The 13334-nt window shown below is 39.5% G+C and overlaps 1 long non-coding RNA gene across 1 annotated transcript in view; it reads right to left on the bottom strand.

Moving 5' to 3' along the window:
* Positions 1 to 292: 292 nt before the first annotated feature.
* LOC135966427 (uncharacterized) overlaps positions 293 to 13334 on the bottom strand; it is a 75670-nt gene continuing 62628 nt past the window's right edge. Inside the window, exon 3 of the long non-coding RNA XR_010579748.1 lies at positions 293 to 357. This is a non-coding gene — a long non-coding RNA (uncharacterized lncRNA). The remainder of the gene's footprint in view (positions 358 to 13334) is intronic.

Raw genomic sequence — 13334 nt, 5'->3', positions numbered from 1 at the left:
CTTGATCCCGGGAGGCGAAAGTTACAGTGAGCCGAGACTGCACCACTGCACTCCAGCCTAGACAAGACAGCAAGACTCCATCTCAAAAACAAACCAAAAATTGATTCATTAAAATTTCTTAATTTTAATTGCTATTTCTTACAATCAAAACGCTAACTGTTCCACTCACAATTAGGACAAGCCAATGTTTTTTGGTTTTAGTGTATGGTTATCAGATTCACTGAAGAGTATATGTACTAAACAAAGATTAAAAATACAAACAATAAAGGTGGAAAAACCTCGTGTATCTTACCTCTTTTCTCATACACTTCTCTTTTCTTGGGATCATAAAAAGAGAACACGTTTCCAACTGCATCCCTAGAACATAAAGTATAATTTTAAAAAAAGAGAGAATACACATAATTTTTCTTATAACTAATGGATGCCTGGTACAAAGCCAAAATAGCAGAGTTCCTTCTTCTGACCAATTTAAATTAGGTGATGTGTAAATGAGGTTATGTGTTCCCAAATTAGATTTCCTGAAATTTGCTTTATTATCATTAATCTTTGGCTTAGCACATGAGTAGTTGGTTCCAGAATTCACGTAAAGAAGCTAGGTAAAAATGGCTATATGGATACACTCCTCATACTGCTAAGACTCATTCTGTCAAATCCCTTCACGAATCACTCTCCCTGCCATCATGAGTCACTGAAATCTACAGCTATTTTATGTCTTTCTCCAGGGAAAAAAATCTTTACCAACTCCTCACAGTTCACACTCTCAAAAGTCTGCTCCATTATTGTGGGGATATTAAATGCCAAGCCCTTGTTTGAAAATACAGGCTGCTTTCAATAAGGCAATGAAACTGCAATCGATTCTCTGCCTTCAATGAGATTTAGACACTTTTGCTTCAATAAAGCCTGTTATTAAGACACTTCCTTTTCTAAAGCATTTCCTGGCATTTTTTTAAAATGAGCCCATTCTCATTTTATAAAACCATCTTGAATCCTGTTACCTTGACAACAAGACAACATATTACATACTTCATGAAGACCAAGAACTAAAGGCAGGAGAGTCTAATCTAGCCCTTCTCACCATTTAAGAACTCAAATATGGAAAATTTGTGGCATGATGATAAAACATTTACCAACAGCTTCAAGAAGTGTTGAAATTTCTGCCTCATTCACATTTTTCAGATACGTGAAAGTATTTTATGCAACAATCAATACATAGAGTGCTTATATGTTTCAGATAGTATTGTAAATCTACAAAATTAATAACTAAATTTTCCTAGCTCTCTGAGTGATATACTCTTATTATCCCCATTTTAATGATGAGGAAACTGAAGCATAGAAAGTTTAACTTATTCAAAGTCTCAGGGCAAGTAAATGTCAGAACCTGGTTTCAATTAGTTTTGCTCCTAAGGACCAAACAGAACCTCAAATTGAGTTATATGTTGTTTGCATATAACTGAAGATTATTTGTCACTGTACTTGAAATTTAAACCAAATTTAATGTTTGGTGGCAAAAAGTCAAAAATACTTTTCCACATCACAAAGAGAATTGTCACACCAAACACTCCCACCTGTGTTACTCAGCCCCAAATACTTTGGTCTTCCTTATCCCATTAGATATCAAAGAAAGCCAAATGAGAGATGAATAATAGCTAAAATTTCTGGAAAGAACCATGTTCTTGAGATGCTTTATACACATTGTCTCTCTCTCTCTCTCTCTCTCTCTCTCTCTCTCTCTCTTTTTTTTTTTTTTTTTTTGAGGCCAAGTCTCGCTCTGTCACCCAGGCTGGAGTGCAGTGGTGCAGTCTTAGCTCACTGCAACATCCACCTCCCAGGTTCAAGTGATTCTTCTGCCTCAGCCTCCAGAGCAGCTGGGATTATAGGTGCAGCCATCACACCTAGCTAATTTTTGTATTTTAGTAGAGACAGGGTTTCACCATGTTGGCCAGGCTGGTCTCAAACTCCTGACTTCAAGTGATTTGCCTGCCTCGGCCTCCCAAAGTGCAGGGATTACAGACGTGAGCCACCGAGCCCGGCCTACACCCTCTTATTTTAATACTCCTAAAAAGAAAGGCATTTTTATCTCTGCTTAATGATTAGAAACTGAGGCTCCTAAAACCATTCAGAGGCAGAGACGGGAATCAAACGTAGCCTGTCCCTGTCCTACACTGCTACAGTTCTTACCAAATGTGCTACCACTGATAACTCAAAAGCCTAAACTGAAGTGGGAACGCTCACTGATCCGCATAATTACTTCCCTTTAAGTAAAAATGCCAATTCCTCTACCCTTTGGTTCAGATGCTATGCCTTCAACCTGTTGATGTTTCACTTGAACCAGGCAGCAGACTCACATTCCAGAGTCTATTCAGTTTCAAAGCTTGTATTGATTTCTGTTTGTTTCCAAAAATCTTCATTTTTAACATCATTAGCATTACTCCCTCACAATAGAGTCCCCAAGTTGAATTTGGAGTTTAAGGAAATAAAATCCGTATTTCCTGCTTTTTATGGTTTTTAAAACACATTTTAAAATTTTTTAACAAAAAAAGTCCTATCAAATTACATTGCCACCATAAACTTATAATCTCAAGAATTTTATTGTATCTTTACAAAATTCAACATCTTGCAGTTTTTTAAAAACTTCACTAATTTAGCAGAAAATAAAGGAATCTAGTTATCTTTCTTTCCCTTTTTTTTGTTTTGTTTTGTTTGTTTGTTTGTTTGAGTCAGGGTTTCCCTCTGGTTATTCAGGCTGGAGTATAGTGGTGTGATCTCAGTTCACTGCAACCTCGACCTCCTGGGAGCAAGTGATTCTCCCACCTCAGCCTCCTGAGTAGCTGGGATTACAGGCCCATGCCACTATGCCCAGCTAATTTTTTGTATTTTTAGTAGATATGGGGTTTCACCATGTTGGCCAGGCTGGACTCGAACTCCTGACTGAAGCAATCCACCCTCCTTAGCCTCCCAGAATTCTGGGATTACAGGCGTGAGCCACAGTGCCTGGCTGATTTTTTATTCATCGATATCCATTCTCAATACCCTCAAAGAAGAAAAGAGAAATTACAACTTCAGAAAGATAAAGTAGTTCTTTAATAAGCTAGTAGTTTCTAACAAAACTTCTCCCAATTTCCCATGAAAATATCTACAATACAGAGAACACAGGTGAGAAGTCACAACTGATCTCACGTTTTCTACACACAATTGGTGGCTAATCCTGTACTGTTTACCCTCAATCACTGCCTCATTGCTAGTGCTGCTGTTTATTAGCTGTGGACCTTAAGCAAATTACCAGCTTCTGTCTGTCTTAGCTATCACATCTGTACAAAGGGAATAGAGTAGAACCTATTTCAGAGATCGTTGTGAGAGCTAAGTTCACACATGCAGAGTTCCTGGAATAGCACCTGGCAAAGAATGTCCAAATACATATGAACTGGCATTAGCTGGCATTATTGTTGTCACTGTTTTTCCAGTGTTTCTGAAAGTGTAGAAAGTGTATCGCTGCAGACATACAAGATTAGGGGTGATACTCAAAGTTATTGTAGGGTGTACTTGTAGGTATCATTAAATGGCATGAATCACATATAATGAGACAATTATACCTTCCTTTTTCAATTCTCATTTAGTACTCTGATTACGGCAAGATTAAAGCTTCAATTTGATGACTTTATCATCTTTATCATCTCTATTTGTCATCTATCTGACAATTGAAAACCTCCTTCATTACCTGAGAGAGCAGGTCTCAGACCACACGGAGTAGTATTCCACTAAAATTTAATAACAAATTGATTTGTTTTAAGCAATTTGCTTTCTTAAATATTTTCTATTCCTGTCATGTTTTACTAATTTTTCTTTTAAGATAATGTAAAGCTTCTTTTATAAAATATTCTTAACCAAAAACATGAAGGCTCTATTTAAAGAAAATATGAAATGGGCAGTAAGAAGATATGGCAAAAATCAAGAAATATACTAAAAGATTTAGTTTGGGAAGACTCTAATACTGTACTGATACTCCTAACCAGACATCAGCAAACTTTTTTCTGTTAGACAGTTAATATTTTAGGCTTTGCAGAACGTATGGTCTCTGTCCCAATGACTCAACTCAGCAATAGATAATATGTAAATGAATGAACATGGCTATGTTCCAATAGAAGCTTTATTTATAAAAGTGGGTGATGGGCTGGGCACAGTGGCTCACGCCTGTAATCCTAGCACTTTGGGAGGTGTAGGTCAGCAGATCACCTGAGGTCAGGGGTTCAAGACCAGGCTGACCAACATGGTGAAATCCCATCTCTACTAAAAATACAAAAATTAGCCAGGAGTGATGGTGCATGCTTGTAATCCCAGCTACTCAGGAGGCTGAGGCAGGAGAATTGCTTGAACCCAAGAGGTGGAGGTTGCAGTGAGCCGAGATTACACCACTGTACTCCAGCCTGGGTGACAGAGTGAGACTCTGTTTCAAAAAAAAAAAAAATGGTGGTGGCTGCTGCATTGGGCCCACAGGCCATAGTGTGCTGATAGTGCTCTAAACTGTGAGAGATTAGGATCCTGGAATAAATGTTTGACTATAGTCAAAGTATTCTTTCCAAAGTCTCACTACTGAAACAGAAAATATAATAAAATAGTTCATTTGAGATTGGGAGGTTTTTTGAATAATGACTCTCTATTAATCTTTTGAAAGGCTGTGTCAGGGATGTCAGATAAAAAACAGCTTCCAAATTTTAAGAAGAGAGAGAATGAATGAACAGCACCTAAACATTTTTGCTAATTCATATGAAAAATACATGTGTAACACCAGATCTAGGCACTGTCCTAGCAATTTACATGTGTTAAAACTCATTTATTCCACATAAAAATTCTTTGAGGTTGGTAGCAGTATATTCCCATATACAGATAAGGAAACTGAGGCATACACAACACCTCGGAGAGGCAAATACTATGGGACGGTATTTGAATGCAGACAGGCGGCTCAGAGTCCATGTTCTCACTCTGCTGATGATGCTGCCCTCAGCATCATGCACAGTGATTGGTTGTGTTTTCCTGCAAGCTTTAGCTCAGCTTAAAATCTGCTTGATATGGCAGGAATTTTTTGCCGGTGCAACTGAGAGAAATTCAAGGTTTTGAACAAGAAAGAACATTCCTTGAGCAGGAAATGAGAGCAACTGAGAGCAATTTCACATAATGAGTTATCACAACTTTGTGAGCCTGCAGTAACTAGCTTCATGGTAAGTTCTGACATCCATAGCCTCGTAAAGGTAGGGCCGAGGAGAACCTGCCAAGCTGTTTTCAGTGGTTACACAAAGACAGAAGTATGGTGGAGGCTTCATTTTAAGTGCTTGCTAGGCAAGAAGGACACCCATTGCAGTTAAAGTAAATATTGATTTAAAAACTTAACATAATTCTTCTCTTCCAAGTTCTCATAGTTATTTTTTTAAGCTGGCTATAAACTGATCTTAATGTTACACATCAACATGGATGGTGTTCATCTTCACAAATTTTATTTTTATAGTTATGCTTTTGTGAAAACACAATTTCAGAGTGTGTGAAATATATTTCTGATGGTTTTCATACATGTCCCATTGGGACATAAGCCTGAAAGACAACAATACCTAGCAGTGATTATGGAAATCAAAAATGAAAGGTTTACAACCTAAAACAATCAACATGAAGAAGGCATGCCTTCTAAGTACTAAGGCATGCCTTCTAAGTACTTCTCCCTACTCCAGCTATGGCAAATATTACACAGATGGTAACAATGAAAGTACAAAAACAGCTTCCAAAGCTATTGTTATGAATTATTCCAAAAAATGAAAATATACTTTCATTTAGAAATAAATTTAAAACTTCAATATCTTTTTGAAATTTAGAATAAAGAAAATGGTATCATTAAGCAACAAAATGGGGTTTGAAGAAGTTTTCTTGTTGGTTTGCCTGTTTGATTTCAGCAATCATGTGAATAATGAAGAAAATAGAAGATATTTGGGGATATTAATTCATCACCCATTAATCACTGTCCAATTGTACCAGGAGCAGGGGTCAAAGAAGCATCTGGACATGTTCTAAGAGCAGCAAGAAGGATACTAACAGTCTTGGTCCTTGCCATCCTTCACACTCTGCTTTCTGATGTCCCTTTTTAATTATTACTCATTTTCCTTCTCCAGTGTTCTCTCTCTCCTTCTCTACACTCTCAGAACTTCCATCCTTCCACAGGAATGAATGCAATTGCCTTTCCTGGGACTTTAACAAGGGAGCAAAGGGAAGAGATATTAGGAATTTCCATGCATTGCCACATCTTTCTCCTCCTCACCTATTCACAAGGTTGACCCTGTTACTGTAGCTGCTCTCTGTTATCCTCTAAACAGATGAAACTTTAGAAAACAAGGGACAACTACTCATGAGAATTAAGGAATAACATAGCTTTTAAGATTGATTTTTTATAATCACCTTTTTCCAAAAATAATTTAAGGAGGTTTTCAGAGACATATTCCACTTAACATTATTAAAACAAGCAGGTGAAGTTTTAGGGCAATAGATTAAATGTAAGTAGGAAAAAAAAGATAAAACTGGATTGAGCTCATATACTCATGAAACACATCCCTGAAATTTCCTCTTCTTATATATGGGCCACAAATTCAGTTTTATAGAGGTCAGTTCAAAAATGAAAGCACAATTTGTTATATTACTCACGGTAGGCATAAAAAGGAATTATAACAGTTTCTCAGAAGAAGCTCAAGTATTCCTGGAGATCATGGATAGAAGATAATGTTCTCAATAACATTATTACAGGAAGCACAGTAAAAAGTTTTGCAATACATATTACATACTACCCTCCAAATCAAAATTTATAACAAGCTATTCTATTCTACAAAAAAGTTCATAAGGAAGGCATCAAAATATGGGGATTCAAATCAAGAAACAGGCCAAAAATGTAGAAATTACATAGGGGCTAGTGGCTAGAAACATTCCAATTCTTTTTTTTTTTTTTTTTTTTTTTTTTTTTTTTTTTTTTTGAGTCAGTCTTAACTCTGTCACCCAGGCTGGAGTGCAGTGGTGTCATCTCAGCTCACTGCAACTTCTGCCTCCCAGACTTCAAGTGATTCTTGTGCCTCAACCTCCTAAGTAGCAGGGATTACAGGCATGCACCACTACACACAGCTAATTTTTTTAAGTAGAAAAAGGGGTTTCATCATGTTGGCCAGGTTGGTCTCAAACTCCTGACCTCAAGTGATCCACCTGCCTTGGGCTTCCAAAGCCTTGGGATTACAGGAATGAGCCACTGCACCTGGCCCCTAATTCTCTTAATCTTAAAAAAGTATTTCTCATACCACCAAAAATTAGATTCACCTAGACTCAGAGGATGCATGTGTTAGCCAAGTCTCTGATATAGATCTGATATGGGTCCCAAATCCATGACCATCGACCATTTACCTATTGTCCTGCAGATTTCCAATGCATATCTTCTGCACAGGGAAGGGAAATGAACCCTTCACTCATCATTGGGGCTGAAGCCCCAGAGCCCTATGTGTTCTTCTATCCAGTGAGCCAGGCTGACCACCTATGAGCCACACATGAAAGAGGTGAATACCAAAAGTCCACTGGCTTTCTAAATTGATTTCTTCTAACATATCAATATTTCATCCCTTAACAGATGTGAAAGCAGAGTGTCGCCAAGGTTCAATCTGTATCATTTTCAATCATATCATTATTCCTTTAAATTAGCCTTTGTAATTATCAGACGCTACACTACAGCACTAAAAACGAACCACTGCTATGAACGAGAACGGAGCCAATTAAACACAGCAGCAGAGTTTGCTCTGATAAAAAACAAACCCCAACTAAGAAAAGGATTCTAGCATTGGAGTCATAATGAGGTAACTCAGGTTGAGAAGACAGCCTCATTATAACCTCCTGGAATTCTGCCATTTGTAACAATAGTGATAAAAATTCCCTTTCAGTATGATATATCTTAGCCAAGTGCTTAACCCAAGGAGATTGTACACTAATAAATTTTATTTGGCTATTTATATACTACTTGAAGGTAAATAATGCTCTCTCTCATACTTATATGTACATGTGACCCCCCCCCCAACACACACACACATACCCTGCAAGGTATGTTTTAGGATGGTAATGGAGAGTGTGAGAGCATTCTTCATGTCAAGGTTGCTCTGTAAAAATTTACAACACTTGCCAGCTCCCAGACAAGTGACTTTAACATGTACTAAAGAAGCTGGTAAAAATTAATGAAAGAAAAAACTATGGAAAAGCAAGCTGATATGGTCTAGCTCTGTGTCCCCACCCAAAGCTTACCTTGAATTGTAATCCAAATTGCAATCCCCATGTTGGGGGAGGGAGGAGATTAGATCATGGGGCCGGTTCCCCCATGCTATTCTCGTGATAGTAAGTTCTCCCAAGATCTGACGGTTTTATAAGAGCCTTTTCCCCCCTTCACTCTGCACTTCTCTCTCCTGCCACCCTGTGAAGAGATGCCTTTCACCATGATTATAAGTTGCCTGAGCCTTGTGGAACTATCAGTCAATTAAACCTCTTTTATTTATAAATTACCCAGTCTCAGGTATTTCTTCATAATAGCATGAGAATGGACTAATACACAGGTTTAAAAAAACCCAATATGTGATGAGATGATTAAATACCGAATGTGGTGAGTACCATAGTTTAGACACAAAAATAAACATATTAAATGCATTCATCAACTTTATCTCATATTCATTCTACTTTTCAATCTACAGCATACTCTAACAGGCCAGAACACATAAGGATTAAGGAAAGAACCCAAACATGTTTGTGATTCTGCCTACAACTCCAGTCTCTGGGACTTTCTTGCAGGAATTTGTCTCTGGGAGAGCAAGGTCTTTCTCAGCTTTTTTCAGTGTCATGCTAGTTTGACTGAGCTTAGGTGATTCCTTTTTTCACCTTCTTCAGAGTTCTGTTAATTAGTGTTGAGCATTAGCAGACCATACAGATAAGCTGACAAATGACCAAAAACATGTTAATAGAATGCTGCTCAAAATTCCCTTGCTGCCTGTCAGAAATAATTGGTACCTTTCTTCAAGCTTTCCTAGGAAAATGACAAATCAAGAGGAAATGCCTTTAATTTCAAAGGGTTTTATTGGCTCTGGATCACAAAGCATGGCAATTTATTTTACCTTTTTTATTATAAAAAATATAACAATACTTCTGAAGGATTACTGATTGAAGTTATAGAGTTTAATATCTGTCAAAGTACAAATCCCAGGGCGTATTAAAAAAATCTGAGGATATAAAGCTGCTAAATGCCTCAGTCTGGTTCCTTCACAGAAGTCATACCATCTAAGCAAACCAACACTTTTGACATGAAGATGCAGATATACTCCACGTTGGTCAATGAAACAAATGATAATCTATCATCTTGTAGGAGTAAATGTATAGGCTACTTTCTGATTACAATCCAGATAAACAAAGGGGAAAAGTATATTTTCTGCTCATTTAAAAAGTTAGAACATGAAGCTATAACCACCTCTGTTTGTTGCCCAAGATAAAGACACAAGAAGCTTCCATAAAGCTCAGACAAGACTGAGAAAACACAGTATGGGGCTGACAAAATCTGGCGGATCTGTTTGTTGATAACAATGAAAACATCACTTTAGAATTGGAATCAACTGAAAATGTGTTCTTAACTTTTTAACTATTCTTTCTTCTCCCATTTAATGTTACGGTGCATGTTTGCCATTTCCTTATTAAATATTATATAAAGTATGATTATTACTATACTTTGTTACAGCACAGCACAGGTGTAACCTGTGTGAGGAGTGGGTCTGAGGCAACTGCGATCCATATTTAAGTGAAATCTTCCCTATGCTTTTTTAGATTGTACATGCTTCTTGGAGGCCATCAGAACTGTTTCACCATGTCAACTTTTCAACGTCCAATAAGCTACATAAATACAGTAAATATGAGTTTTAAGAATCACAGCATTAGTACATAAAATGCACATGTATCGGGAGAACCTGCTCCCGATGTTTAACGTGGGTTCTTTTCTATTTCCTAAGTGTCTCAGCTGGGTTGAGAAATAAAGGGAAAGAGCACAAGAGAAAGAAATTTAAAGCTGGGTGTCCGGGGGAGACATCACAAGTCGGCAGGATCCATGATGTTCCCCAAGCCCTAAAACCAGCACGTTTTTATTAGCGATTATCAAAAGGGGAGGGAGTGGGTCACAGAGATCACATACTTCACAAGGTAATAAAATATCACAAAGCAAACGGAGGCAGGGCGAGATCACAGGACCATGGGATAAGGCGACATTAAAATTGCTAATGAAGTTCCTGGCACGCATTGTCGTTGATAACATCTTATTAGGAAACAGGGTTTGAAAGCAGATAACCTGTCTGACCAAAATTTATTAGGTGGGAATTTTCCTTGTCCTAATAAGCCTGGGAGCACTACAGGAGACCGGGGCTTATTTCATCCCTTCGGCTTCGACCATAGAAGACGGGACACCTTAAAAGGGGTCATCTATAAGCCTACCTTCAGGGCGCATTCTCTTTCTCAGGGATGTTCCTTGCTGAGAAAAAGAATTCAGCAATATTTCTCCTATTTGCTTATGAAAGAGGAGAAACATAGCTCTGTTCTGTCTGGCTCACTGGCGGCCAGTTCAAAGTTACCTCTCTTGTTCCCTGAACATCATTGTTATCCTGTTCCTTTTTAAGATGCCCAGATTTCATATTGTTCAAACACACATGCTCTACAAACAATTTGTGCAGTTGATACAATCACAAGGTCCTCAGGTGACATTCATCCTCCTCCGCTTACGAAGATGACAGGATTAAGAGATTAAAGACAGGCATATGAAAACACAAGGGTATTGACTGGGGAAGAGATAAGTGTTCATGAAATCTTCACAATTTATGTTCAGAGATTACAGTAAAGACAGGCATAAGAAATTATAAAAGTATTAATTTTGGGAACTAATAAGTTTCCATGAAATCTTCACAATTTATGTTCTGCCGCAGCTTCAGCTGGTTCCTCCATTCAGGGTCCCTGACTTCCCACAACACACATGGAGCCTCATTTCTAAATGTCCATAATTTAATTCAAGAGGCAGGCCTGCGTGGTGGCTCACAGCTGTAATCCCAGCAGTTTGGGGGACTGAGGCAGGTAGGTCGCTTGAGGTCAGGAGTTCAAGACCAGCCTGGCTAACGTGGTGAAACCCCATCTCTACTAAAAATACAAAAAATTAGCTGGACATGATGGCAGGCACCTGTAATCCCAGCTACTCAGGGGGCTGAGGCAGGAGAATCACTTGAACCCTGGGAGGCGGAGGTTGCAGTGAGCCAAGATCGTGCCATGGCACTCCAGCCTGGACAACAAGAGTGAACCTCTGTCTCATTTAAAAAAGAAAAAAAAGAAAAAAAAAAGGTAGTTGTGGCTATTTGAGCATAATTATGTAACTTTTATGCACAGTAAATTATTTAAGCCATCTTAGTTCGGAAATTGAAAGTTAGCTACTATCGTATATAATGCCTCTATTGGTAAGGTTTTTATTTTAAAGACATCTAAAATCTTGAGCATATCAGTTTCCTACTCTACCAAAGTAACACATCTGATCCTTGTTTTAAATTTCACCAAATTATGTCTGTTTCTTGAGAAAGCTTATGTCACGCAGTCTATTTATTGCTTTCAAAACCTGAATTTTGGGGGCGGAGCAAGATGGCCGAATAGGAACAGCTCCAGTCTCCAACTCCCAGCGCGAGCGACACAGAAGACCGGTGATTTCTGCATTTTCAACTGAGGTACTGGGTTCATCTCACTGGGGAGTGCCGGAGGATCGGTGCTGGTCAGCTGCTGCAGCCCGACCAGCGAGAGCTGAAGCAGGGCGAGGCATTGCCTCACCTGGGAAGCGCAAGGGGGAAGGGAATCCCTTTTCCTAGCCAGGGGAACTGAGACACACAACACCTGGAAAATCGGGTAACTCCCACCCCAATACTGCGCTTTAAGCAAACAGGCACACCAGGAGATCATATCCCACGCCTGGCCGGGAGGGTCCCACACCCACGGAGCCTCCCTCATTGCTAGCACAGCAGTCTGTGATCTACCGGCAAGGCAGCAGCGAGGCTGGGGGAGGAGCGCCCGCCATTGCCGAGGCTTAAGTAGGTAAACATAGCCGCTGGGAAGCTCGAACTGGGTGGAGCTCACAGCAGCTCAAGGAAACCTGCCTGTCTCTGTAGACTCCACCTCTGGGGACAGGGCACAACTATACAACAACAAAAGCAGCAGAAAACTCTGCAGACGCAAACGACTCTGTCTGACAGCTTTGAAGAGAGCAGTGGATCTCCCAACACGGAGGTTGAGATCTGAGAAGGGACAGACTCCCTGCTCAAGTGGGTCCCTGACCCCTGAGCAGCCTAACTGGGAGACATCCCCCACTAGGGGCAGTCTGATACCCCACACCTCACAGGGTGGAGTACTCCCCTGAGAGGAAGCTTCCAAAGCAAGAATCAGACAGGTACACTCGCTGTTCAGAAATATTCTATCTTCTGCAGCCTCTGCTGCTGATACCCAGGCAAACAGGGTCTGGAGTGGACCTCAAGCAATCTCCAACAGACCTACAGCTGAGGGTCCTGACTGTTAGAAGGAAAACTATCAAACAGGAAGGACACCTACACCAAAACCCCATCAGTACATCACCATCATCAAAGACCAGAGGCAGATAAAACCACAAAGATGGGGAAAAAGCAGGGCAGAAAAGCTGGAAATTCAAAAAATAAGAGCGCATCTCCCCCGGCAAAGGAGCGCAGCTCATCGCCAGCAACGGATCAAAGCTGGACAGAGAATGACTTTGACGAGATGAGAGAAGAAGGCTTCAGTCCATCAAATTTCTCAGAGCTAAAGGAGGAATTACGTACCCAGCGCAAAGAAACTAAAAATCTTGAAAAAAAAGTGGAAGAATTGATGGCTAGAGTAATTAATGCAGAGAAGGTCCTAAACGAAATGAAAGAGATGAAAACCATGACACGAGAAATACGTGACAAATGCACAAGCTTCAGTAACCGACTCGATCAACTGGAAGAAAGAGTATCAGCGATTGAGGATCAAATGAATGAAATGAAGCGAGAAGAGAAACCAAAAGAAAAAAGAAGAAAAAGAAATGAACAAAGCCTGCAAGAAGTATGGGATTATGTAAAAAGACCAAATCTACGTCTGATTGGGGTGCCTGAAAGTGAGGGGGAAAATGGAACCAAGTTGGAAAACACTCTTCAGGATATCATCCAGGAGAACTTCCCCAACCTAGTAGGGCAGGCCAACATTCAAATCCAGGAAATACAGAGAACGCCACAAAGATACTCCTC

Source organism: Macaca fascicularis, chromosome 12, assembly GCF_037993035.2.
Source record: "Macaca fascicularis isolate 582-1 chromosome 12, T2T-MFA8v1.1".
Classification (NCBI taxonomy): Eukaryota; Metazoa; Chordata; class Mammalia; order Primates; family Cercopithecidae; genus Macaca; species Macaca fascicularis.
Note: the sequence above shows the minus strand (reverse complement) of the source record. Positions and strands in the feature narration are given on the sequence as shown.